The 25,305-nt window shown below is 38.0% G+C and overlaps 1 pseudogene across 1 annotated transcript; it reads left to right on the forward strand.

Moving 5' to 3' along the window:
• The first annotated feature begins 697 nt into the window (after positions 1 to 697).
• Positions 698 to 4,446, forward strand: LOC149224688 (malate dehydrogenase, chloroplastic pseudogene; annotated as a pseudogene). The gene is made up of 2 exons (XR_016249529.1): positions 698 to 1,035; positions 2,885 to 4,446. The product of XR_016249529.1 is annotated as a malate dehydrogenase, chloroplastic pseudogene (transcript).
• Positions 4,447 to 25,305: the final 20,859 nt, after the last annotated feature.

A 25,305-nucleotide genomic window follows, 5' to 3' on the forward strand; every position in this document is an offset into this window, starting at 1 on the left:
ACTAGATTGAAGACACTTCCCAACATTTCGGATGAACACTCCACCTATTCTTAGAGTTGAAATCATTACTAAAAATTTACAATAATATTAATTTATAACATTATTAGTTATTATTGTTTCTAACTTTGAAAGGTAAGGTGGGTGGGTGGAATTAATATAATAATGTTTAGAGTGGGTGAGTGAGTAGGTAGGTAGAATTAGTATAATAATATTTACAAGATGCAAAGATACATGTCATTAAAATAATCAATCAAATACTTAATTTACATTTGAGTTTTAAAATATTGATAAGAATAAATAATCTTCATCATCAAATTTTATTTGTAGTTAAGCTATATATATGAGATTTTTTTAAGCAAAAACCTATAATACTAAAGATTATTAGTTTAATATTTTTTAATAAATTTTTCAGCTTATAACCTACAACATCATTATTATAAAATAAACTCCAAACATTTTTTTATCGGTTTTTATTTTGACCTCCGGCATATATAAAATTTTAATTAATTAAAAATAATTTTAAATTATACTTTAAAAATAATAAACAATTTTAATCTATCCCATATCTTTGGGAAAAAAACCAAATATCCTTAAGATACTGTCCAAACTGCTACTATCTTAACTACATACACGAAACAAAAACGCTGCTTTCCCAAATAAACTTAACCTCATGCCCACCAAACATATGTATAACTGCTATCAAACTTTATCACGATATTAAAAAGGAAAAAAATAATGAAAACATGCCATGAAAGAAAAACCCTAAACCTTTCCGGCACAGGCATTTGGAGCATCCGCCTTCACACCCGTCCATAAGCTGCGGATCTCACGCCCTCTCATAAGCTTCCAATTTTCGGAATCGCAGGTTGGAAGCGGTTATCTTTTCAAGCAGGATTGGGGACCATATCTCCGTCCAGAGGAAAACAGCGAGTCTGTGGCTCAGCTGGTCAGTTGAGGAGATTGATTCATAGCTGAGGAGAATCGCACAGAACACATTGTCCATAGTTGAACCCATCTTTTGGCTGAAAGCTCCTGGTAAGTTTGAATCGTCTGAAAAAAAAAAGTTTGAATCGTCTGATTGAATTAATGCTTTTAGATCTTGGCATCATTTCCTAAAAAAATTTCAAGTTCTCCCATTGGTGATTTTCACTGGTGTGTAGAGTAGATGCCCCAGATTTAGATTGCCCTGTTCTTCATTTGCCGGGGTTGGGTGGTCCTTGGATCCGTCTGATCCACTGTCTCCCCTTCTGCGCCTGTATTATTATAAGTTTAGAAACGGTCATGTAAGGTGAGCCAGAGATCTTGAAGAAGCCATTTGCCGTATTAATCCTTTATTTCAAATTAAAACTTGCGTTTTTAACTCGTTCTGAATCTCTTGGTCGTTTATCATCAACTCCTGATTGTGTTATATGGTTCTCTATAATTATCTCCCGTTTGGCCTTTTGGGGCGGCCTGCCTTGTCAATTGAAAGATCTTGGGTTTCATTGCTGGTGCCTGCATTTTCATCAATTTTTTACATAAAATAGTAAAAATGATGGCCTAAAGTGTTTGCCGACGTCTTTTATAGACCACTTGTGATTCTATCAGAGTTGTGTTTCAGTTTTGAGCCTGAACCATACTCGTGAATCGAATTTTTATCGCTGGGGATGATGCAGAGTCAAATTAATTTTAGACTGGATGCAAGTCTAGGGTGATTTTAGTGGAATGGATTCGTATCCCCCAGACCTAGCAACTTGAAGCACTCCCAGAAAAACGTTTTAGTTGATTCCCCTTCTCAGGTTTGAAATTGAACCTTTATTATTGTTACATGCAAAGATGCATCTTCTTGTGGATTTGTTTAGGCTCAAAACTGAAACACAACTCTGATAGAACCATGACTGAGTCTGACTTGTGAGATTGAGCCATGCTCCTGAGTGATAATTGTGAGATTGAATTGTGTTCAGTGTAGCTTAGTCAACTTGCTTTCCTCTGAGCAGATTCAAACACAGTGTCAACTTTTCTCAGAAGAGTCTGGTAAATACCAGGTCTGACCTACCAACATGGCACAAATTTCAAAGGGATGAGACCAGTACAAATCTCAGGGGATTCTGGTGGAATAGATACATCCCCCCTCAAAGCTGGTTTCTGTGGCATGTTTTTTGGAGCTTTTCCAATGAACAAAAGTTTGATGCCTGTTCTCTTCAGTGTTGTAGTTGAACAGTTGTGATTCTTATCTTCAAAGATATGCATCATCTTGGTGGTTTTATTTGCAGTCAAGGTTGCCATATTAGTTATTGTCTGCTCGTGTCACTCTCTTTGGCTACTATATGGTTGGTTGCTTGAACTTTTGTATGAACTAGGAATACGTCAAGCTCTTGGAAATATGGATTGATCTCTCACCATGCTGTAAAATATGCTATAATCTTTTGATAAGGTAACCGATATTTTCTTATCAGTTCAGGATCTCTCTGTCATAAAATCTGAGGAAAGATCTTTGGTGGAGTCCATTGTTTACTGCATATTTTATGGAGGCGTTTTACTCCATGGTTTTTGGATTTTCCGTTATTTTCTAGGTTTGGATCGATTTTCTGCTTGGTTTAGCAAGACATTTCTGTGGCGTGTCTGGTCCTTTCTTTCTCATACTTAAGTTTGAATCTTGATATGGTTCAATTTATAGGCGGTTCACACTAAATCTCTCATTTCTTCAGTGTTCAAGCTTACGTGTTTTCTTGTTGTGATATTCATGAATTTAGGGACTGAAATTTTCAAAAGTTTTCATTTTAGAGTTGAAGTAAGCAGGTTCCTCCATAGGTTAAACTTAAAGCCATTTCTAGTTTTTAAGATATGACAATGGATTTTTATAGGATTATCATTTGCTAAATAACTTTTTTTTACTTATTTTAAGGTGTTGAAGAGCACAATGGCATCTGCAACATTGTCCATGAGTTCAGTTTCGGTCTCTGGGTTTCTAGCACCCATTAGTGAAACTCGGCGATGTGGGGCTGGACTCCAGTCTTCCGCAGTTAGCTTTCCTACGAAGAAGGTTTTCCAGACTTTCAGTGGCCTGAAAGCTGGTGTAGCTTGCGAATCTGAAGCATCCTTCTTTAGTCATGAGACAAATGCAGTTCTTTGGTCTTCAGTTTGCAGGTCAAAGTCAACAGAAAATCAACAGATTGTTCAGAAAGCTGGTCAGATTCGGGCATCAACATTTAAGGTTGCTATTCTTGGAGCTGCAGGAGGGATTGGACAACCTCTTTCACTGTTGATTAAAATGTCTCCTTTGATTTCTGGTTTGCATCTTTATGATATTGCAAATGTGAAAGGAGTTGCTGCAGATCTCAGCCACTGTAACACTCCAGCACAGGTTCTAGATTTTACCGGGCCAGCTGAATTGGCAAATTCTTTGAAGGGTGTGGATGTCGTGGTCATCCCGGCAGGAGTTCCAAGAAAGCCAGGCATGACTCGAGATGACCTTTTCAACATCAATGCTGGTATAGTGAGGACCTTGGTAGAAGCTGTTGCAGATAACTGTCCCAATGCTTTCATTCAAATCATCAGTAACCCTGTAAATTCAACTGTACCCATTGCCGCTGAGGTGCTCAAGCAGAAAGGTGTATATGATCCTAAAAAGCTCTTTGGTGTCACCACCTTGGATGTTGTTAGAGCAAACACTTTTGTTGCTCAGAAAAAGAATCTAAGACTTATCGATGTTGATGTGCCAGTTGTTGGAGGTCATGCTGGGATCACCATTCTTCCATTACTGTCCAAAACAAAGCCTTCTGTAACATTCACCCAGGAGGAGATCGAAGGGCTAACGGTTAGAATTCAGAACGCGGGAACTGAAGTTGTGGAAGCAAAAGCAGGTGCTGGATCTGCAACACTGTCCATGGCTTATGCTGCTGCGAGATTTGTTGAATCTTCTCTCCGTGCACTTGATGGTGATCCAGATGTGTACGAGTGTTCCTATATTCAGTCTGAACTGACAGAATTACCTTTCTTTGCATCTAGGATTAAACTTGGGAAGCAAGGTGTTGAAGCAGTGATTTCCTCAGTTCTTGAGGGGCTCACTGAGTATGAACAGAAAGCCCTAGAAGCTCTGAAGCCGGAGTTGAAGGCAAGCATTGAAAAAGGCATTGTGTTTGCAAACAAGCAAGCACCGGCTGGCACTGCTGCTTGAATACATTCCATTTAACTTGGAATTGTAGGACAAATAAGACGAGCAGCATACACTACCGCTTTAGGGAGCCATAATTTTTGCAGTTTAGGCATAGATTTTAAGTTTCGGTACCAAAGACATTTTTCAGTCCTTTTCAGGAGCTACGAGTGCTGACTTTCTTATGCAGGTTTGCCGATTCACGGTCATCTACTTTCTCAGGTACTTGGCTTTTCCAAAGGAATTTTCAATAAGGTCTTTATTGATTTAATGATTATTTTACCAGAATCTGCTAATACAAGTTTCCAATACCACATCCTTTTTGCTTATTGCAAAATCTGCAGTGTTTTGTTTTGGTTTCTTTTAATTTACTGAGTATATCCTTACAATGGCAGGGGAGTTGTCTATGAAGAACCAATATGTCCTTGATATGCACATACATCTGTTTCAAAGTAGTCTATAACTCTATTTCCATTTCATCTATAATAAATCGTCTTTTGGCAAATGCTATCTAGTATCTTTGGAATAAATTCCCACAGATTCACTATTACTAAAATTATTTACATCTTCACACTAAGGCTTTTAAAAAACAAATTCAAAATTAATGTGTATATGCAGGCTCATCAACATTTATAGCTTGGAACCCTTTGGATGATAATATAACAACATAATAGAGCAACTTGTTAGGCATCTTAGCTGATCTTGATCTAGCTTTTTGTTTTTTGTCTACTTAAAAAAGTGATATCATCCTGTGGGATTGGCTCTGTTAAATTAGATTTTATTTCAATGGGAACTTCTGGATTTGCATGCAATAAGCAGAGGCTTGTCCACATTGTCCACGTCATACTGCCACACAACACTCCGTTCAAATGAGCCCTCCAAGCTTCTATCTGAGTTCCTTCAAATGCCTATTACTTGTTAATCTCCTTGAGTATCTCTTCTTTTCCTTCGTGGAGTCTCTGGTCCTTTTGAATTGAGTGAATGTAGACCCGTCTTTTATGTTTGGTAATGGTTAGTAAGGCAAGTTTAGGTCCTCAAATCCTTTACTACATTGCCAAAAAAATATCACTTATGACACGTTGCCATTAGTTGATAGAAAACTAAAATTCATTGAGATGGGATCGATAATTTTGGTGGTGCTATACCTAATACCAAGTATTGATGCCTACCTAACTTCCACCAAAGTCAAGTTTTTAGTTACATTCTTAACCAGTATTGATGCCTACCTAACTTCCACCAAAGTCAAATTTTAGTTACATTCTTAACTAGTAGCATACTGAGGTAGCATTTATGGTGTGGAGATCTTTGCTTTTTAATCATGTTTTCAAAATATCATAAAAAGTATATTATTTTTTGTTACAGGTGGGAAAACCTATCATAACTTAGTTGTCAAACCAGCAGTGTGGACAGCTATCTCTAGCTGCTAATGGTGAATGCAGGTTGACTCATCACTGTTATTCAAGGAAAACCACACCACCTGGGATAACCCGCTGATTGTCCGAGGAAGATGAGCTCTTAGCCAAGCAAAAACAGTTTTAGGGCATACTCCAAGTCTAAAATATATAAACTTACAACAACAACAAAATGGAATAAACATGTAAATTTAATTAAAACCAGAATTATTAAATAAAAAAACAAGATTTCTGTGAAATCAAAACAAGGTATAAAAAATAAACTCCCCCACAAATCAGTGGACAACTAATTACTGGCCTTGCACTCAAAAAACGATCTACAGACATGAAGTATTAAAACTCAGGCATGGAGTTGTCATCGCTATAGGGGTTAAAGGGTTGGCGTCATTGTGCTTTGAGGGGTCGGTGCTGTGAGGGGCCAACCTCGAGTTTCATGTGTTCCATTTGATACCACAGGCCCAAAACAATCACCCGTCTCTTAAAATGGCCAGCAAAATACACGGTCTGTCATCCACTTGCGAGTGGGGTACATCATCACACCGGTTGTGGGGCTATCTTTGGCATTGCTCTCTTACTCGACTCAAGGGATGAGGTGAACACATGATTAATCCTGTCAAACTGCGGATTCAACAAAAGCCCTGGTTAGACCCAGAACCGAAGACAAGATATCTTTAATGCAGTTGCTGACTTCGTAAATTTACATGGTTAGAGATCCCACCACTCAGGTATTGATATTAAGAAACTTTTAAATATAGTAGTGACCATCAACGTGTTGAGCAGGGCAAGTGGAATGCCATCTGATAAGTATTTCACAGTGAATCAATAAACGTAATATATATTTTTGCATGTATGTGGTTGGATTTGAAGGATTTCAGCTCACCAATGTATATTTACATTTCAATTTATGTTGTATAATCGTTACCATGCTGGGTAATAATGGTTTTATTTTGGCTGAATAAAAAGGTAGTTCAAAATCTTATACAAAAATCACAAGGTATTGACATTAAGAGTAGGTACAAGGAATGATTAGGATGAATGTATATGCTTTCATGTGAAGGGTGGTTGTTTGTTATTTTGTATTAATAATGGTTTGGTTTTAGAATTTATGGTATAATGTTTATTTATTTTTTTAATGTATTGTATTTGTTTGCATTTGGTTAGTGTATAGAATTGAGAAAATGCTTGGATGGTTTACAATTTTAGCTATAAGGAAGACAAAAAGTGTTAATGCAAAACAAAATTTCAACATAAAAAATCAAATAGCAAATAAAGATTTAGAAGATTTGAAAATGAATAGAATAGGGTAGGAGATTTTATTGTCATAAAAGTTACTCCAAAACATTAGAATAAAAATAATATAAGGGGAAACATAATGTTACACTATTAATTACATTTAAACATAATGTTATTGTTGCACGACGAACATATGTTAAGCAACAAGCAATAGCCAACGTGTACATTCATACTCCATTGTGGACTTTGGTAGAGTTAAACATCCATGATTGCCCGTAGTAGTTAACAACAATGACAAAGTCCCACCAACATAATTTGACTTATAAATGATGTACTATATATGGGAAGAAGACGCTTGGTTTCACTAATTCAAATTCAAGGTAATAAAACTTTGAGAGCTCTCATGGTTATGATGGCCAACTAGCAAAGCCCTCCCTTTAATTAACTGGGTTGCAAAATTGATACCAAAGGTGAGCTATGTAGGGGTGTTGTTTGTTCTACATGTTATACCTTTGGGCATGAAATATGACATTTTGTGTAATAATGTCACATATGATCATAAGCATTGATGTACTATGTAACAAATTTGATAGATGCATGCTATTTGATGCAAGAGAAAGGAAGGACTGCAAATGTGGCAAGAGGATACAACAATCACTCATATAGCAATTGGCAAGTGACATAGAACAATTGTTATGTAGGACAAGGGCATTAGAGAGGAGCATTATGGCATATTTGATATTCAAAATGTAAGGAGGGCATGACAAGGATATTTGGCTCATAATAATTGATAGGACTGCTAGATAAGGGCATTTGGCCAAACTGATTTGTAATGTAAGTTATCATGGCAAACCAAGTCAATCATGTATCCCATCAATTGTATGAAATTGCCTTAATGTGGAGGGAAGATGAACCAAAGAGGATGTAGGAGCATAGGATATAATCATACAAATGACTAACTAAAGTAGATGAGGTCTAATTCTTGAGCTTTAAGGATCACATCTTTGACAATGGTAAGGAATTCTAGAAACCAATCAAATAAAAGATGGGAATCTAATGGGATTAAAAATAAACTCTTTCTATGTATTTAGTAATGTAAATGGCCATTTATATGGCTAAATGTAGATTAATGACATTATTTAATGTCAATTAGTTAATTGAAAATGTTTAAAGAACTCAATATCCGTTGTAGTAAAGTAGTATAACTACTTGCATCAAGGGCTTAAAAATAAACTCTTTCTATGTATTTATTCATGTAAATGGCCATTTATATGGCTAAATGTAGATTAATGACATTATTTCATGTCAATTAGTTAATTGAAAAAGTTTAAAGAACTCAATATCTATTGTAGTAAAGTAGTATAACTACTTGCGTTGAGGGCTTAAAAATAAACTCTTTCTATGTATTTATTCATGTAAATGGCCATTTATATGGCTAAATGTAGATTAATGACATTATTTCATGTCAATTAGTTAATTGAAAATGTTTAAAGAACTCAATATTTGTTGTAGTAAAGTAGTATAACTATTAAATCGAGGGCATGTTCCATCTGGTTGCACTCTTATAAGGGCTTGTTGGAACATTTCAACTCTAAATGAATAATTAGTAATGTTGGAGAAGGTAACAACCCCATCTTGACTCCTGAGTTAATTTATAATCGATTGTAATTAATTATGTTAATGGTATTGTATTGTCTGTGTAGCTATTGTAACAAAGATGATATATATATATATATATATATATATATATATATATATATATATATATATATGTATAATCTAAATGATTTATTAATTAATATGTTGATATAGCCGATTAGGAGTATATAAAGATTTATCGGTTATGATACCATGAGTGGGGAAACAATGGTGGGATTGTCTTGCCAAAAAATTACCATGAAATTCAAATTCAAATTTGGGCATTTACCCTCATTGATTCTAACAAAGATAAACTATGAATCCAATAGCAATGTATATGTAATCTAAATGCTTAATTAATGAATATGCTAACTTAGTTGTTTAGGAACATACGATCATTGATACGGGTTATGATATCACAAGTGGGGAAGCAACAAGGGATTGTGGGAAATTGTCTTGCCAAAACCTTACCATGAAATTCAAATTCAAATATAAGCATTTTCAGTGATTGATTATGAAAAAAATGAACTTGATGAGTCTAGGAACAATGTATATATAATATAATAAATGATTGACCAATGAATATGCTAACATAGTTGGCCAGGAACATACAAACACTAGTATGGGTTACAATACCATGAATGGGGAAACAATGAGGGGATTGTGGGAAATTGTCTTATTAAATTCTTGCCATGAAATTCAAATTCAAATCTAAGCATTTTCCCACTTGCCCAAGAACTCATTGATTGTAAATGATCAAGTAGTTGGAACAATCGCCCCCATAATTGTGGAAGTCATTAGGAGAATTTTGAGGTCAGAAATAGACCTCAAAACAAACAATGTACTCGAAAAATTAACTTCAAAAGAACCAATAAGATTCAAAATGACGATGTCATCCATAGGGGAAAATATTTTTGGAGGGAAAAGAAAATACTACCTTTTTTTATTGTATTTTCAACTTATCTTTTTAAAGGTGTACTCAAACATCAAGAGTAGAAACCCATTGGATGCATATTAAAATTTCACATCCACCGAATACCCATTCTGCATACTTCTCAATAGACCCACATGGGAAAAAAGGAAAATACATGAAAAAAACCTGTTGAACATGTTTTTTTCATGTATTTTCATTCTTTTCCATGTGGGTCTACTAAGAAGTATGCAAAGTGGGTACTCATTGGATGTGAAACTTAATTTTGCATCCAACGGGTGTCCACACTTGACATTTGAGTAAACCCTTAAAAAGATATGCTAAAGATATAATTAAAAAAAGTAGTTTCATTTCTTTTTCTTTTAAAATTAATAACTCTTATTTTATTATTTTAGCTATTATTTTATCGTTTTCCTTGGGAGACTCGTTTTAGACCTCAATTTTCCCCTAATGAGGGGTAGGAATTGAAATGTTGCTTCAAAATTCAATGAATTGAATGAATTGAGTACATTCCTTGGATTTGCCACGGATCCATGTTAAAATTGGTAACTAGGGCCAAATTCCATTTTGGACAACTCATTTGATGGAGATGATTATTGCATTGAATTCCTCTTTTCGAGAGGACCAAAATCGACCGAAAGATATTAAATTTGGATAAGTAGAAACATGTTTTTGAATTTATGCCCACACGTGTAAATTTTCAAGATCAGTCACATCATCATGTAGGCTCATGAAGCTTAAGAGACATGTCACTTCACCCTCAACGACTTGTATAAACATGAGAGACCTCAAACCTCATTTGGCATCATCTCATCTCACACACTCTTCTCTCTCCTCATCTGATTGGTTTGTACAGCTAGTTGGGCATCTCTTTTCCTCATACGTGTGGCAACAAAAAGACGAATTACAAGATGAATTACAGGGCCAAAATTTCAGAGTATGTTGCAGGTTTGAACAACGTTGACTAGGGGTATTTTGACTACATTTGACTGTGATTTTTGGGTCAAAATTCCATTTTTGGCAAGTCGCATTTATTGGCATAGGAACATAGGCATTATGTTGACTTTGACCGCAAACCAATCATAGGGTTGATCGCAGAGTTTGACCAAGTTTGATCATTGTTTTCATGATTGTTTTGGGCTGAATTTGACCAACAAAGAAGACTAAGTTTGACTGGGTTTAACCGAGCTGCATAAAGGACTGTGTCGTTACGTTGAGCAACATTGACTTTCTAGTTAGGGCATAATTTGACTGCTATTGACTTCATATTTGACAGGGTTGTTTTGACTATCATTTGGCAAGTCAATTTTGACTTTATTGTACTCTCTTTCTCTGCTGAACATTTGATATAATAATAAGAAGAATTGATCAAAGGGTTTTCCCCATCTTGGGGTTTTCCTTGGCATTTGCCAAATCTGGTGTCCTCTTGTCTTTTTCATTTTATTGTTCATGTTCTATCTACATTCACTGTCAATGTGATTTATGGTTAATGTGATTGCTATTGGAAAAGTAAATTGGAAATTGTCATTGGGTTGCTAAAAGAACATTGAAGTAATTCCGCTAAGCATAGAACATACCATTGTTAACTAAAATTAACATGGTATCAGAGCCCAGGTGAAGACAAAGCCCAAGCAAGAGAGAGAAAAATAATCACTAAGAGAGATCTATTGGTCAAGTGTCAATGGATTCTTCATCTTACTTCAAGACTGAGGACAAACTCAATGAAAAATATGACTATCCTGCATGGAAGATGACATTGGATCCGACTTTGGAGGAGCATGAAGTATTGGACTATGTGCAGGGAAAAGTGGTGAAGCCTCCTAATGCACCGACTGTTGCTAAGACAAAAGTATATAAAATGTGAGGTCAAAGCAAAGAAAATTTTGATTGATTCCATTCAAAATCATTTGGTTGCCTATATTTCTAATTTGGGAAATTCTAAGGAGATATATGATAAGATGGTTGGGATGTTCAAAGTGAACAATGAAAATCAAATCCTCTTTATCAAGAACAAGTTAAAGGATATCAAGATGGACAAAGGAGAGCCTATCCAATCCTTCTTCATGAGAATAACACAAATCAAGAATGACTTGCTATCTATTGGATAAGTTATTACTGACAAGGAGCTCACTCTCATTGCACTTAGAGGTCTTTCAAGACCTTGGGATGTATTTGTCACCATTATTCTCAACAATGACAGGATACCATGTTTCGATGACTTATTCGCTAGATGCACTCAAGAGGAGACTAGGATGATGGAGAGAGACAAGCCCTCAAATGGAAATGAACCTATTACTTTATCCACTCATGCAAAGAGGAAGAATAATGTTGGTTTAAGGAAACATGGTTAAGGATCTAAGAAGGGATTCAAAGAAGGAAGAAAAGGACAAGGTAGCATTCATTGATGGAAAGGTATGTATTTGGCAAAGAAACCCTAAAGATGCATTTAATCTTGGATTTTGGGTTGATAGTCTCTATCAAGTTGGTGGAAGTCCTTTAGGAACTTTGGCAAGCGACACTTCTCTTCAATTTGAGCCATGGCACTAGAGGTTTGCCCACTTGCATTACAAAGCCTTACCCAGGGTAAGGAGGATGGTCACAGACATGCCCGAGTTTATGATCCGGGTGGATATCGGTGGTGTTAGGTCCCTATACTACTAGTGTAACCCCTTATTGTCATTAATACAACCCCCTTATTATATTGTTGTGCCCATGTAGTCCCCATATTGTTATTATTGTGCCCCATAGAAGCCCACTATTGTTATTATTGTGCCTTGCATTATTATTGTTACGTCGACTCCGATTATATTATGACCCCTTAGACTCCTATATATAGAAAGGAGGTCTTGTCATTTGTATCATCCAAGAATTTTTCATTTTTGTAATGTAAAGGAGGTTTCCCCCTCAAAGAGGCTTATTTCTAAGGCGTTGATCTATCTTTTCTATCTTTTTGTGAGTTGGTTTCACAACATTTGGTATCAGAGCTTTGGATTCTAGGGTTTCGCTGCTCCAAACAGGTCATCGTGGCATTTTCGCTATAAATTTTTGTCTGTGATGTTCAAAAGGAAAAAAAAAACCCATTTGCGATGAAATCACGCTAAACCTCAGGTCCGAATTTCAGAGCTTGTATCGCCATATTTTTTGAGATATGATCTAAGGAAGTTAGGGTTTTTGCAAGCTCCAGAATTTTATCTAAAACAGGTCATCGTGGATTTTTCGCTATAACTCTTTCGCTACGAAGTTTCATAAGCTAAAAAAAAACCCATTTGAGAAGAAATCGGTCTGAACCTTGGTTCCAAATTTCAGATCCTGTATCGCTATATTTTCGGAGATATAATCTGAGGAAGTTAGGGTTTTTGTAGACCCCCGAATTACATTCCAAACAAGTCACCTTGGGAAAATCGTCATAAATTTTCGCTCTGAAAATCAGATTGAATTTTCATAAGAAGTTACAGAAAGAGGACGGACTGTAGTTGTTTGGTATCATTTTCAGAATCTAAGGTTGAAACAGTGACCCGCGGCACATCGTACAAGTTCGCTCTACTGAACCAGTCTATACTCAGGTCATCGTGGGAGATTTGGAATAACGCTTCATTGGAGAATCGAATCTTGATCAGACTTATGGGGTTAGAAAGATTACTTAGAGGGTTACTGTAGGAAGAAATTTCAGACCTTGGATATCCAAAATTACAGAGTTATAGTCGTTTCAAGATCGAGCTCCTAAAATCAAGAAAAGGCGATATGAGGAAGTTTGATGGCAAGGATCCGGTAAATTGGATACTACAGATGGAGCAATATTTTGATCTACATGGTGTACCACTGTTACAAAAGGTATGTATTGCATCTTCATATTTAGAACTAGATCAATTTTTATCGTATAAAGGGCTTTGTTCTCATAAACAACTTGTTACGTGGTCAATTTTCACGGAGGCAATGGTAGTACATTATGAGGATACAAAGAGAAACATCTTCTTTAGAGCAACACCACAACAATTGGAAGAAAAAAGAGCAAAAGGACTTTGTTACAAAGTGGAAAGCAAAATTATGGCAACAAGGAAGTCTACCTCTCATAACTATAAAGATGGAAGTGTTATTTCCCCTAGGCTTCCACAATCTACAAGGGTTACACCACAACAATTGGAAGAAAAAAGAGAAAAAGGGCTTTGTTACAATTGCGATAACAAATACATTAAAGGTCATAAGTGTGATGAGAAAAAATTATTTTACCTTGATTGTGGAGAGGAAGAAGAAAAGGATCAAGAAACGTCAAAATAAGAGTATATACTCCAGGAACCAACCCCAGAGAAAGAAGAAATGAATCCGACCATATCTTGTAAAGCATTGGAAAGAATTACTACTCCTCAAACTCTTAAGATGGAAGGACATATCAAGAAGAAAAATGTTCAAGAAGTGAAAGACCACATTAAGAAAGAAGAAATGAATCCAACCATATCTTGTAATGCAATGGCCGGAGTTACCACTCCTCAAACTATCAAGATAGAAGGACATATCAAGAAGAAAAATGTTCAAGAAGTGAAAGATCACATAGAGCATCAAGAAATGAATCCAACCATATCTTGTAATGCATTGGAAGAAATTACCACTCATCAAACTCTCAAGATAGAAGGACATATCAAGAAGAAAAGATTCAAGCAGTGAAAGATCACATCGAGCATCAACAACAAGTTCTCCAACTTTTAAAGGATAACGCCACTTTGGTGCAGAATCGAATGAAACAACAGGCATATCAACATCGCAGTGAAAAACGTTTTGATGTAGGCGATTGAGTATTTTTACGGCTACATATCAAGCAAGCTATTTATGAGAAGGAAATGTTGGAAATACTACATGCACTTAAGAAATGGCAACCTTACCTAATGGGAAGACACTTCAAGGTCAAAATGGATCATGATAGTCTTAAATACTTTTTAGAACAAAGATTATCTTTAGAAGAACAAAAAAAATGGGTCACAAATATGTTGGGTTATGACTTTGAAATCATCTACAAAAAAGGGAAGCAAAATGGTGTTGCAGATGCACTCTCAAGAAAGGATGAGGATGTCGAAACATTGTTTTGTTATATTTCTATTATCCAACCAGATTGGATAAACAAAGCAAGGGATGAATGGAAGAAGGATGAAGAAGTGTGGCCACTAATTCAAAAGTTGCAGAAGATCCTAGTTCAAACAATATTGTTAGAACTTGACAAGGAAGGAAAAATCATATTGGAACCTGGAGCAATCACAGAAACAAGAACCCGACAGCTACGAAATCAATCAATTTAAGAGTATCTCATCAATTGGAATAACTTACCCGTTGAATATTCGACATGGGAGGACAAGAATTTTACACAGAAGCATCAAGAAATGCTCAAGCGTTGAGGACAACACTTTTTGAAGGAGAGGGGCATGTTAGGTCCCTATACTACTAGTGTAGCCCCTTATTGTCATTAGTACAATCCCCTTATTATATTGTTGTGCCCATGTAGTCCCCATATTGTTATTATTGGGCCCCATAGAAGCCCACTATTGTTATTATTGTGCCCTTACATTATTATTGTTATGTCGGCTTTGATTATATTATGACCCCTTAAACTCCTATATATAGAAAGGAGGTCTTGTCATTTGTATCATCTAATAATTGTTCATTTGTGTAATGTAAAGGAGGTTGCCCACTCGAAGAGGCTTATTTCTAAGGCGTTGATCTATCTTTTCTATCTTTCTGTGAGCTAGTTTCATAACAGGTGGCCACCCCTATTCCACCTAGACCTCTAGTCGGTTTCATATGTTTCCTTGATTATAACAACATTTACTATTTTTAGCAGTTTTTTAGGCCCTGAACTTCCGGAATTGTTTTGACCCCCTAAACGACGTTTTTTTAGGTTTGTAGCAAGCCCATAGCCATAGGAAAGGGTTTGCATCAAATCCTATAGTACTCAGAGAGATCTTTCCAATCAGGTATCGTACACGCCAAATGAAAATCATATGACCAAGTTACAACCCCAGGAAGTTGGCTGCCCAACTAACCCCAACGGGGCCTGCAAACTCTTGGTGTTTCATGTCCTGGGGTTAGGGTTTTGGTTATTTAGGGTTTTCCTTTGTTGTTCAATAATAAAAAGGCCCTTGAGCCTCATTGTAACACAATTCAGAAGCATGTAGCCACCACATCTCTTCTTAGAGATAAGCTACCATTGCTCAAGCTAGTTTATTTCCATTTTGTATGTTAACATATTTTAGTTATTTGATATTAATGAAATGAAGTTTTATTTCTGCTGCATCTCTATGTTTATGTTTATATCTGTATTTTGTTGCATTCCTGCATAAGTCCAGATCAGTGATATCAGAGCGATCTTCTCTTTATCTGTTTTTCTTTGCATGTCCCCAACGAGGTCAAGGTATAAGGAGTTAGGGCTCGAACTGGTTGAACCTTTGCAAGACCAACCTCGCAAACCACACGACCTCCCATGGCGGAAGAAAAGAAAGATGAGGGAGCAGGAGATCCTTTCAAAATATTGCTCGAGGAAGCCCTCGAACGACAGAGGAACACGATGATGGATAAATTGTCCCAGATTCTTTGGCGGCTACCTACAAGCGACACATCTTCATCCAACAACCACTTTGGAGGCGCAACTCCTTTTAAGGTACAATTTAACTTTGACATTCCATATTTGAAGGTCAGATAGACGCAGACTCCATAGATAGATGGTTAAATCTTTTGGAAGGATATTTTTTGGTTCATGAATTTTCCTATCCGGAAAATATTACTTTCACACTCCTCAAAGCCGCCCCCATGTCAAGGACTAGTTGTAAACCTACTGTGAACAAAAGGAAGAGAGGGAATCCTGACTATTTTTAGCTGCACCCACTTGGGATTCTTTCCGAGATGCCATCAAGGAACAATATTACCCTGTCGGGAGCTATGAGGATAAATACATAAAGTAGACCACACTACAACAGGGAAGGGACCAAGATGTGCCAAAGTTCACAAATATTTTTTATACCCTTCGCACAAAGTTGGGTATCAAGTTATGAGTAGCATTTGGTACTAAAGTACTGCAATTGTCTACACAAATACATCCGGGACGAGATGGAGTTCCTGGACATCTTCTCGCTTGGCGTTGCCTATTGATATGCTGTCAAGATTGAGCAAAAATTTAAACAGAAGAAGCGAGATTTTGGATCCGCAAATTCGAATCAAGGGAAAGGCGCCCCCAAACCGCAAAACAAAGGATAAACAGAAAAATTTGGATCTGCGAATTCGAAGCAAGGGAAAGGCGCTCCCAAACCGCAAAACGAAGGACAATGCCAAGGCAAGGCGACCCAGGAAAGAACAACACCACGAAGATAAAGGACATAGGGAAATGGTGAGAGTTCCATAAGAGCCCCACACACAACACAAGTGAGTATCGAGCTAAGCAGTCATTAGTGGTCGAGTTGAAAGCTTCCGAATCAAATGCATATTTTGACTCTGAGTCAAAAACCGACAAGGGGAATGACAAAGGGAAGTAGATTATTGATGTGGAGCCTAGTGCCACTGTTGCCACCATTAAGATCTAGAAGATGGCCCGAAGATCCAGAGGAGGGGGAGTGACTCTTCCACTCACATATGTGGGTGAAGGGTTCTTCGATGCAATTCATTGTTGATAGTGGAAGCCATAAGAAACTCATTTCAGCAGAAGTCGTGAAGCGTTTGGGCGTACCGATCACACCACACCCGTAGCCATACACCATCGAGTGGCTTCACTAAGGGCGAGATCTTTGCATCAACCAGCAATGATGTCTTCCCTACAACATCAATCCCTTCACAAATGTGGTACTATGTGATATTGCTCCTCTTGAAGTTTGTGATGTATTATTAAGCCAACCATACTTATGGAAGCGTCATGATGTGTATGAGTCTAGACCTCACACTATCATTATTTCTTTGGGAAATAAGTTACATAGGATACCGGAGGTTGCACCACCTACCGCCATCTCTTTTATCTCTGCAAAGAAATGCAGTAAGATCATTTATGAGACCGAGAAATTTTTCTTCCTTATGATTCACCCTCAGGGCAAGAAGAAGATTGTGGCCACATCCACAACCTCCAGACAGGGCTCCTCCGCACGACAAAAATAGATGGAAAAGGTCGTGGAAGAGTACAAGGACATCTTCACCTCACCCACAGGGGTACCCCTACAATGTCAGGTCAAACACTCCATCGATCTAACACCGAGCGTGCTGCTACCCAACGGACTGATCTACCAACGCTTTGTTTTGGAGAATGATGAAATTAAGAGGTAGATTCAGGAGCAGTTGCAGAAAGGGCACATCAAGCCAAGTTCATCACCTTGTGGAAGCCCGATCGTGTTGGTACAGAAGAAAGACGACACCTAGAGACTCTGTATTGACTATCGAGCATCGAATAAGATCACTGTACGGAATAAGTATCTAATCCCACTGATTGATGACCTTCTGGACCAACTCAAGGGAGCCAAATATTTTAGCAAGATTGACTTGAATCCTGGGTATCACCAGGTACCAATTGAACCCTCCGATGTGTGGAAGATTGCATTCAAATTCAAGGAGGGCCTTTTTGAATGGCTGGTCATGCCTTTCGGGTTGATGAATGCCTCCACAACCTTAATGTGGATGATGGATGACATCTTATGTCCCTTTACCAACTCGTTCGTGGTAGTGTACCTGTACGACATCCTGATCTTCAACAAGAATTGGGAAGAACACATACACCATATCCGACAGGTCATCCAAACCTTGTGACAACACAAATTGTATGCCAATTTGGAGAAATGCACTTTTGGTATGACCTAGGTTCAATATATGGGGTACATCATTAATGAACGGGTGTGCATGTGGACCCAACCAAGATACAAATTATTTGAGATTGGTCAGCCCCAACCATTCTAACAAAGCTCCACAACTTTCTGGATCTTGCCAATTTCTATCGCAGGTTCATGTTGGGATTCTCTCATATCACTTGGCCTTTGAGTCAAGTCACCAAGGGTGGAGCAAAAGAGAATTCCTTTTGGTCTGAATCCCCACAGAGGGCATTTGTCGAGTTGAACCATCGCCTCTACTTTTCACCAGTACTCACATTACCAGACCTGTAGCAACCATTTGAAATTGAGACAGACGCCTCCAGCTATGCTATTGGTGCATTTCTTTCCCAACAGGGGCATCCGGTGGCATATCACAGTGAGACACTTTGAGATACAGTCCAAAAGTATCCCACTATGACAAAGCGATGCATTCTATTGTGCAAGGCAACCGGCAATAGAAGAATTAAATTATGGGGAAGGAAATGATCATCCACACAGACCATTGACCCTTGCAGTTCACACATACACAAGGGAAGTTGCAGAACAATCACAATCAGAAATGGTCCACATATTTGCAATAGTTCCATTTGAACATCAAATAAAAGAAGGGCAGCGCCAATAATGTTGCAGATTGTCTCAGCTGACCACCGGTTATGGCGCTGACCACTATGCTCGACTATTGTGGGCACAAGACTTCAGGGTGGCCACAACTTTACAAGAGCGATCCAGAATTCAACAAAACTTACCATATTCCCCTGGAAGGAAAGAAAGTTCCATATTTTCACCTCCACAATGCACTGTTATGCCACCTGGGACACCTATGTGTTCCTACAATCAAGCGTGCTGAGATGATTTGGGAGGCACATTACAGTTAGGACGCTGGACATTTGGAGTAGCGAAAACAGTGGTAGTGTTGCAAAAGTATTTTTATTAGCCGAATCTTCGGCAGGATGTTGGGAAGTACGTCAGATCCTGCATTGCCTATGCCATTGCTAAACCAACAATCAAGAAGCAAGACCTATATACTCCTCTGCCTACTCCTACTCAACTTTGGGAATCCATCTCCATGGATTACATGTCAGACATTCCTTCTACTAAGCATGGAAACGATTGTGTGTTCGTGGTTGTCGAAAAATTCTCTAAGATGGCCATTCTGGCGGCCTGCAAGAAGAGTATCACAATAGAAGCCACTATTAAGCTATTCTTTGAATGAGTGTGGGTACATTTTGGGATCCCATAGTCCATTATCGCAGATCATGACAACAAGTTCTTGAGTACATTTTGGTTAAGCCTCTGGTCGACGCTAGATACCAAGCTCACTGAGTCCACAACCTTCCACCCCCAAACTGATGGCCAAACATAAATTGTCAACAAGACGATCGTGCATATTTTGCGCATGTAAAACTCGAAGCATCCACACACATGGGATGAAAGCCTCCCCTATGTCCAACATAACTACAACAAAGCTCTCCATAGCTCAACTGGCCACAACCCCTTTCAGGTGGGGTTGGGATTCCAGCCACTATGTCCCATTGATGTGGCCATACCATTTGCAGCTACTCAAGAAAATTCGGCTCATGTCCAGTCTGAAGTTGGCCATGCTAATAACTTCATTGAGCACATTCAACACATCCGCCAGTGGGTCCATGACATATTGGATAGAGTCAATGCTAAATACAACCAACATCATGATCAACATCGAGTGCCACATAAGTTCTAGGTGGGCGAAAAAGTTTGGTTACATTTGTAGATGGAGCGCATCACTAGGCCCCACTGCAAGCTTTGCTTGATCCCATATTTGTTGTACAACATCACCAAGGCTGTAGGGGAAAATGCCTTCGAGCTCAACATTCAACCATTCCTTGGTTTTCACCAAATATTCAATGTGGACACGTTGCGACCATACTTGACTCCATTGTTGGACACATCCAACGTTCCTAAGTAGCTGACCCCAACAGAGATCAACCCAAGCTGCATCGAGTAGGCCACAACTGACAGGATCATGGACACACAGATTAAGAACACTCACCAATAGAGGATCCAACTATATCAAGTTATCAAAGCAGGCCAACTCCTTCACCAGGGCAAGTGTTTCACCAGGGATCAAGTTCAACAGAATTTTCCTCACCTCATGGAGGCTCTGCACGCAATGGGGGAGGAATGATCCAGGTGGATATTGGTGGTCACCTGCCTATTCCACCTAAACCCCTAGTTGATTTTGTATGTTTCCTTGATTATAATAACATTTACTATTTTTAGCAGTTTTTAAGGTCTTGAACATCTAGAGCTGTTTTGACTCCCTAAATGACGTTTTTTTGAGGTCCGCAATAGGCCCATTATAGTAGGTAAGGGCTTGTGGAAAATCATGTATTACTTGGATAGATATTTCCAATGATGTATCGTACGCATCAAACAAAGATCATATGACCAAGTTACGACCTCGAGAAGTTGGCTGCCCAACTAACCCCAACGGGGCCCACAAACTCTTTGTGTTTCATCTCCTGGGGTTAGGGTTTTGGTTTTTTAGGATTTTCCTTTGTTCTTCAATAATAAAAAGGCCCTTGAGCCTCATTGTAACACAATTTAGAGGCATGTATCCATCACATCTATTCTCAGAGATGAGCTACCATCACCCGAGCTATTTTATTTCCTAAGCATATCTTAGTTCTTTGATATTAATGAAATAAAATTATATTTCTGCTGCATCTCTGTGTTTATGTTTATATCTATATTTTTTTGTGTTCCTGCATAATTCTGGATCAATTTAACATGAAAAATGAAGGAGTTTTTCAGGGTTGTGCAGTTGGAAAACATACAAAGGGACCATTCCCTTCTAGTGAAAGCAAGACAATCGACATTCTTCAATTGGTCCATTCTGATACCCATATTATGTAATATTTGTGGATGACTACTCTCACAAAACATGGATCTGTTTCTTGAAAAGGAAAGATGAAATGTTCAAATGGTTCCTTTCTTTCAAAGCATTGGTGGAAAATCAAATAGGGAAGAAGATCAAAATATTGAGGACCGACAATGGAAATGAATATGAATCCAATGAATTCAATGAATTTTGCAGAGAGGCTGACATTAAGAGGGAGACATGTTCATACACTCCTGAGAAAAATGGAATTGTTTAAAGGAAGAATCAAACAATCATGGAAACCACCAGTACCATGCTCCATGATCAAGGCCTACCAAAGTTCTTATGGGGAGAAGATGCCAACACTATTGTATATGTTCAAAAGAGGAGCCCACATCAAGCATTGGATTTCAAGACACCCAAGGAAGTTTTCACTGGTAAGAAACTTGGTGTTTCTCATTTTATATTTTTTGGTTGTCCCTTGTACTTTCATGTGCCTAAAGAGAAAAGAAACAAGTTGGAAGCATATGGGAAGAAAGGTATATTTGTTGGCTATAGTGAAAATTCAAAGGCGTATAGAATCCATGTTCTTGGTCAAAGAGATGTGGACGTAAGCCGTGAGGTTACCTTTGATGAAGATACTACCCTTGGGAAAGCTAGAGATCTCCCTATCCCAAGGAAGGACAATGATGATGCTATAAAATAACAAGAAGAACCTCCGACAGAGTCATCCAGGATGGTGGATTTCAAGTCTATGTCTACTCCGATGGAACTCAATTTCAAGAAGCTATGTGGAAGTGTTGTTGGGCCTGAATTGGAAAACCCTTCTGAGTGTCAACAACTTGTGGGGGGCCTGATGTTCTTGGTAAACTCCCGAATGGACATATGATTCACTGTAAATAATTTCAATTAATTTATGGTTGCGCCTCATCACATACATTGGATTGTTGCTAAGAATCTCTTGAGATATCTCCGTGGCACAATCAACTATGGGTTGAGATACATTGCCAGGAATTTGAGGCTACATGGATATATTGATGCTAACCAGGTTGGAAGTGTGGCGGATCGAAAGAGCACGTCTAGATGTTGCTTCTCATTGGGGCTGCCTTGATTTCTTGGATAAGCAGGAAGCAAAAATCGATTACTTTAAGCATCGTCGAGGCCGAATATATTGCAACTATTATGGCCTATTGTGAAGCTATATGGTTGGAGAAGCTCTTCAGTGAGTTGTTTGAGCATGTGTTGGATACCACCGTGATCTATTGTGACAACCAGAGTGGGGTTCGCCTTTCAGAGAATCACATGTTACATGACCGCTCCATGCATATTGATATCAAGTACCACTTTATCTAGGTAATGATACGAGGAGAAATAAGGCTCAAACACATCAGGACTGATGACTAAGTTGGAGAACGTAAAAATATTAGCCTTCCAAGAGAGACTTGGAGTCGTGGAAGGACCCTCCCATGAAGGTCCCACTTGAGTTGGACATTGAGCTCTGATAGCTCCTAGAGGCTTAGGGTACTCCTTGGAGTTATGAGCGACCATAGGGTGAGAAGTTCACCTTCCCCTATAGGTGCGTTGTGTACAAGGTGAGTGGTTCACCTTCCCCTTTGATACCCGAAGATGGTTGACATGTGAGTAGGGTGAGTGGTTCACCTTCCCCTACGATTGATGACACATGAGTATATGCATAAGATGAGTGGTTCACCTTCTCCTATGGAATTTTAGCAAGATGTGTGGTTCACCTTCTCCTACAGATGCCCCAACATACATCCTACCCATGTAGTTTGGGACTCATGGGGAGTACCTCTCATCTGGCCAATGAGTTAGGAAAAGTGGATATGGAACATAGCACTATAGATGGATGCATCGTGTACTGCCATACTCCCTATGTCTAGGATGCATGGTGTTCAACAACTTGATCTGGGATCAAGTTCGATTGGGGTTCTACCGCTAATTATGTGGACTAACTTTTGTCAGTGGAGAGTGACAAGGTCTTGTGACTCACTCTCGATCGATTCTTCTTCACTGTCTATCTCAGTGTTTAGCAAAGTAGAGATGAGATGCATAGATGGTACAAGATGGCATGATGATGGATATTGGTAGGTGGAATTCTCCCTAGTTGAGAGGGAGTGTTAAAATTGAAAACTAGGGCCAAATTCCACTTTGTACAACTCATTTGATGGAGATGATTATTGCATTGATTTATTCTTTTCGAGAGAAGAAAAATCGACTTAAAGATCATTAAATTTGGAGAAGCAGAAATGTGTTTTTGAATTTATGCCCACACATGTAAATTGCCGAGGTCGGTCACATCATCATGTAGGCTTATGAAGCCCAAGAGACATGTCACTTCACCCTCAACGACTTGTATAAATATGAGAAACCTCAAACCTCATTTGGCATCATCTCATATCACACATTCTTCTCTATCCTCATCTGATTGGTTCGTACAACTCATTGGGCATCTCTTTTCCTCACATGTGTGGCAACAAAAGGATGAATTATAGGGCCGAAATTTTAGTATGTTACAGGTTTGACCAACATTGAACAGGGGTGTTACATTTAACTGCAATTTTTGGGTTAGAATTTCATTTTTGGCACAAGAACAAAGGCATTTTGTTAACTTTGACCGCAAACCAATCACAGGGTTGACCACAGGCTTGACCACAGAGTTGACCATAGAGTTTGACCAAGTTTGACCATTGTTTTCATGATTGTTTTGGGTTGAGTTTGACCAACAAAGAAGGCCAAGTTTGATTAGGTTTGACCAAGCTGCATAAAGGACTGTTTGTTGCTGCATTGACTAGCATTGACTTTCTGGTTAGGGTAGAATTTGACTGCTACTGACTTCAAATTTGACATGGTTGTTTTGAATATCATTTGGCAAGTCAATTTTGACTTTATTGTATTACTTTCTCTCTGCTGAACATTTGATATAATAATAACTAGAATTGATCAAAGGGTTTTCCCCATCTTAGGGTTCTTCCCTGGCATTCGCCAATCTGGTGTCCTCTTGTCTTCTGCATTTTATTTTTCATGTTTTATCTATTGTCAATGTGATTTATGGTTAATGTGATTGCTATTAGAAAACTAAATTGGAAATTGTCATTGGGCTGCTAAAGTAACATTGAAGTAATTGTGTTAAGCATAGAACATACCATTGTTAACTAAAATTAACAATCCACAAATTGTCTAAAATATTGAGGTAGACACGGGGGATTTGCCACAATAGATCGTATTGATTATGGAAAATTTACAAGGGAATAGAGACCCACAAATAAAAAAGTGTGTGAAACAATCATTCAAATGTAGAGAGAGACACATAGAAAGAATAGAGGTACATGAGTGCAAAAAGTAGTAAATTCACAAATAGAATGCTACCATTTCCAAGAGGGAAGCTTGTTAGAGTGTTATGAGTGATAATATTGTGTTTTAAGTGCCCAAGCACACCCAGAAAAATTTCAATCACATAGTAGATCAATATTGATGTGACTTGGGTGCCCAAACACATCCATAAAAATGGCAATCACATATTAGATCAATATTGATGTGTTTTGGGTTCTCTAAAAAGTTTTGCATGTTAAATACTAATAGGATAACTCTAAAACTTAGCTGAGTAGTATGGGTCATGAATTGACGCATGTTGGGTGAGCATAATAAGCAATGGACAAAGAAATCACCAAGGGACTACAGAGCAATGAAGGACTTTCCATATTTCTATATTATCCACCTAAGAGGCATCTAGAATTTGCAGACCCTAGGCTCAGAGGAAGAGGAGCTCTTTGATGTTTGCATAATAGTGAAGGAAAGTTCATTCACCTGACCCATTTTATTGAGTGTAAAGAGTTTTCACCTTGTGGTACCATGGCTTGGCTAGAGGATGACCAACTATAGACTATAGTGGCACAACCGAGTCTATAGTTGGGTGGAAAATGTGTCTTCTCAGATTGGTTGTGAGTCTCAAATAATATTAAGAGAAGTGTCTTTGCATTTTAGTTGGAAATGTGATTTTCCATTTATTGACATGAAAATTATGCTAACAAATGTGTGAATAAAAGTGGTTTACTTCTAAGTTGTGAAACTAGTTAAGGAATTTATTTATTTGATTGTATGCTTGAATTTTTAAAAATGGAAAGGAGGAAAAAGGACAATTAGAAGTCATGTTTTCTTGTTGTCCATGGAAATGGGGTTGTAAAAAGCCTCTTGAATGAGAATATAGGGCTGGAAGGATAGAGGAAAAATCCCATTCCTTACCTTTTAGAGTAGCCTTGATC

The sequence above is a fragment of the Pinus tabuliformis genome, chromosome Q, assembly GCF_031772625.1.
Source record: "Pinus tabuliformis cultivar Carrire ecotype Pingquan chromosome Q, CPIR1, whole genome shotgun sequence".
Classification (NCBI taxonomy): domain Eukaryota; kingdom Viridiplantae; phylum Streptophyta; class Pinopsida; order Pinales; family Pinaceae; genus Pinus; species Pinus tabuliformis.